Here is a 4,517-nt window from a genome sequence, read left to right as displayed (position 1 = left end):
AGCATAGGATAACAAGCCAATTTGCAAGAAATACTGCCTTCTCATTGTTGGTGACCAAAGTGTGGTCTCACACCAAGTCCCATGTACAAAAGAGACTGGGAAGAGGAAAGTCTAGTGCTTACATTGTGCTGGAAATCTTCAAATGATCCACTTTACCTATTTGTTCCCATGCAGACATAAATATCTCTCGAGACTGCCTTTTCACCTAACTCTCAAAATGCTTTAATTATTAAAGACATGGCAGCTTACACACAGGTCATTTCCTCATCATCTTCTAGAACTTTTAAAATCTCTTCTAAAAATAGAAGCAGAGGAGAAGAGAAAACATTTAGTGTTTCTATGACTTATTCATAATTGAACTCTCTTATAAAAAAATGAATAGAAAAACAAAAAAGTAAGTCTTTACTTTCTTCGTATACTTATTTGTTCCCATCTGATTTAAGAAGCCTTTTATAATCATTGGAATGATCCTGGCTTTTTGACGACACAAGATCAAAAGTTCCCAATTTGGGAGCAACTTTTCTGCATAAGTAAGTGCAGCATCAGTGTATTTTGAGACTAGGTAAAGAACCTTTAGTTAAGCAGTAAAACTGAGTTATTTTTAAGGAAGCTGATGTCAAAGGCTGGACCCAGAGACTCAGAATATTACAATGGACACCCCGGCTTCCCACCAAAAACCCAGCAAGAGACTTTGTGATATTTATGTTTAAAGACTGCACCAGCAGGACAACATTTATGAGGCTTTTCCAAGTGAAGTACACCAGTCATGAGTAGAAGGCTCACCTCAGGCTAACAACATCCTATCTTTCTCTTCGTCATTTATGAGATCCCTGTTGGCCTCTCAGTATTGTCTGTGGACTGGAAATGTATGACATAAATCTTTGCTAGTCTTTTTAAAAGAGACTTTTGATTGTCTCAAGGGAGAATGTCCTTGGGTCAATTCCATCCAGGAACCTCAAGTCATTATAGCATAACGGATATAGGTCATATTTATCATCAGACTCTGGATAAACCTTTTCTAAATATCATTCTTCTTCACTGAGATACAAACATGTCTTTCCTAATCATTAATTTTATGCTTAATTTTGTTCTTAGAGGAAAGCAATTTTTAATGGAATGGATGGTCATATCTTTGTGGCTCTTTCTTTTCTCTTCTTCATTATCACATATATCTTCCATTGTCCCCTGTCTCCATAGCACGTTCATAAAATTTATATCAGATCATCTTACAATATTATTTTCTAGGCTTTTTAGTATGTATTATTTTTCCCACAAAAGAGTACATTTCCTGAATATCTGATTCCTGCTTATAATCTACTCATCCATTGTTTTCCAAAATGCCTGCCAATAACAAATGTATCATAAATAGTTATTGGCTAAGTGTATGAATAGATAAAATTTCTTGTTTTAAAAATGTCATTCACATCTTTTAAAAAAAAATCAGGAGACCTTAAACCTCCCCCTTTAAATCTTGATTGCTCCCTGGACTGAATGCTGTCTTTCACTTCCTATCCCTAACTCTTTCTACAATCATTTCCCTATAATTCGGTGATATCCCTGTGTTCCTGCTAAGCTGAACTTCCTTGTATTACTCAAAGAAAAGATGATACTCTATAACATTGAAAGTTCTTCCTGTCTTTTCCGTTTGTAAATGTGAATTTATCCTTGAAAATATAGATCAAATGTTACTTCCTTGTGAATCCTTATTTGGTTCTCCAGAGTGACTCTTCATTACTTAAGTGATGCTTTGTAACTATCTCTATTATATCATCACACTGGAAAAGTAAGAGTGAGTATTTGCCCATTGGACATCCCACAACAAACACACAAATACCACATATACACCACACAAATCTCTGAGCATAGATATATCTTATTTCTTGTGTCTAACTAAGCATCCAGCGAGTACTTGAAAGATAATTAGGTATTAAATGTATGAATGGATGAACAGAATAGAATACAATACAATAGAACACAACATGACACAACAGGGATTTAGGGCCTGGCAAAATAATTGACCTGTTTTAATCACTTCTAGCTTTTGATCTTCAGAAAGTTTCTTGCCTTTCTAGAGCTTCCATTTTTTCCATCTCTAAAATAGGATAATACTTTGATAATACAACTATGATAAAGGTATAAAGGGTAATTCATGGAAATACTTGGCAGTGTCTAGACGATGTGGAAGAAATAGAACAACAGGAAGAAGAAAGAGGAGGAGACATAGGAGAAAAAAGAATAAGGAGGCAGAAGAGGAGACACTCTAATGATAAATACATTTAACCAAAAGTGAATGGAGAAGCAAGAATAATGTAGACAAAACCCCAAGTAGTAAAATGGTAATTCTTGTCTGAAGCTCCTATTAGATTGTTTAGGAAGGGAAAAAGAAATAGTGATGCTGATATGGTTTGGCTGTGTCCCCACCCAAATCTCATCTTGAATTGTATTCCCATAATCCCCACATGTTGTGGGAGGGACCTGGTGGGAGATAATTTGAATCATGGGGGCAGTTTTTCCCAAACTATTCTTGTGGTACTGAGTAAGTCTCAGAAGATCTGATGGTTTTATCAAGGGTTACCACTATTTCATTCTCTCTTCGCCTGCTGCCATCCATGTAAGACAGGATTTGCTCCTCCTTGCCTTCCACCACGATTGTGGGGTTTCCCCAGCCATGTGGAACTGTGAGTCCAATTAAACCTCTTTCTTTTGTATCTTTCCCAGTCTCAGGTATGTCTTTGTCAGCAGCGTGAAAACAGACTAATATAGATGACAAAAGAAGTTGTCATACATCTGCTAAGTTCAGTTATCCATTCTTAAATCTTCTCAACTGTCACAGATATTCAAAAGAATGGACAGGAATTTAAAAGGAAAAGTAGTTATAATATGAAATGATAAATGTGTAAAACAGATTTTGTCTCCTTAAAATTTTTTAATGATAAAAACGTCATTTAAAAATATTATTTTATGGTGTTCTTCATTGGACAGATGTCTACTGTGGGGGCAAAACATCAAAGCAATATCCCTAAGACATTGTTAAGAATAGGAGGAGCTTAAAAAATTTGACAGGAAATTATTTTTTAGAAGATTGCCATAATACATTGTCACAATCATTATGGGCATGTTTCAAAGGGGAATGGAGGAATGGGGATTTCCAGAGAGTCAAATTTCATTTACCAAAACAATTTCTGAATCCACTGTTACAGCAACATCAAAGCCATTGAAAATGAATAAGGTCTCACGAAGACAATTTTAAATGGATTAATAAGGGGATTTCAGTGTAAGAGTAGGAGTGTGGTTCAGAGCACATTCCCCAGGGAGGGGTGGAGAGGAAAGAGAGAAGGATTCTTCAAATTTCTGAATAATCTTAATCCCCAAAGGAGTTAGATTTAGTCAATTGTGGGCTAGGAGTCTCCAGAGATAGCCAGAGCTGACTTCACATCTCAAGTCACCCATTGCTACTAATCAAGTAAGCCTGGCGTAGGGTAGAGAAGCGAATGTCAGTTTAAATCCTTTACAAAAAGCCACTTCTGGCCATTACTATGGGGAAAAGTCCCGCAGAGCTAAACAGTCAAGATGTGTGAGACTTCGCCAAGGACCAGACCGCAGAGTTCAAGGAGGCCTTCCAGCTGTTTCACTGAACAGGTGATGGCAAGATCCTGTACAACCAATGTGAGGACATGATGAGGGCTCTGGGCCAGAACCCCACAAACACTGAGGTGCTCAAGATCCTGGAGAACCCCAAGAGTGATGAGATGAATGTGAGGGGGCTGGACTTTAAGCATTTTCTGCTCATGCTCCAGATGGTGGCCAAGAACAAGGACCAGGGCACCTATGAAGATTATGTAGAAGCAATTCAGATGTTTGACAAGGAAGGAAATGGCACCATCATGGGTGTTGAAATCTCGCAAGGTCTTGTCACACTGGGTGAGAAGATGACAGAGGAAGAAGTAGAGATGCTGGTGGCAGGGCATGAGGACAGCAATGGTTCTATCGACCATGAAGCACTGGGAGGCATATCCTGTCAGGGTGACGGGCCCATGGGACACAGCTCATCCTTGTGGTGCTAAATGGCTGAGGACCTTCCCAGTCTCCCAGAGCCCATGTCATTCCCTGTGGGAGATTTTCTATCTAGCCTGAAGGCTCCCTAGGCTCTCTTATCACAGCGCCTTTCCCGTCTTATCTCTTTTGGAGCATATGTGCCATCAGCATTTATCAAATAAACTTGCTCTCTACGCCCCATTCCACAACCCCCCCCCAAAAAAGTTACTCCATACTCATACCTGCCATCATCCTTACTGCTTAGAAGTTTCTGAATAGGACACACTGTATACACATATATGCACATACACAAGAGAATGGAAATTTATCTCATATCCTCTGTACTTCCTCAAATCTATGATAAACAAACACTAGCAGTGACAAAGAAACTGGAAATTAAGTACTATTAAGTCATTTTGATATTGTCAGAGTCAAAAGTTAAAAAAATATATTGAGAGACAACTGGCTTTCAGGACCCTTTG

The 4,517-nt window shown here is 38.3% G+C and overlaps 1 pseudogene; it reads left to right on the top strand.

Moving 5' to 3' along the window:
* Positions 1–3,578: 3,578 nt before the first annotated feature.
* Positions 3,579–4,027, top strand: LOC105718282 (myosin light polypeptide 6-like; annotated as a pseudogene).
* Positions 4,028–4,517: the final 490 nt, after the last annotated feature.

This window comes from Aotus nancymaae, unplaced genomic scaffold (genome assembly GCF_030222135.1).
Source record: "Aotus nancymaae isolate 86718 unplaced genomic scaffold, 86718_ANA_hifiasm-v0.15.2.pri h1tg000089l, whole genome shotgun sequence".
Classification (NCBI taxonomy): domain Eukaryota; kingdom Metazoa; phylum Chordata; class Mammalia; order Primates; family Aotidae; genus Aotus; species Aotus nancymaae.
This window is presented reverse-complemented; position numbering and strand designations above follow the sequence as displayed.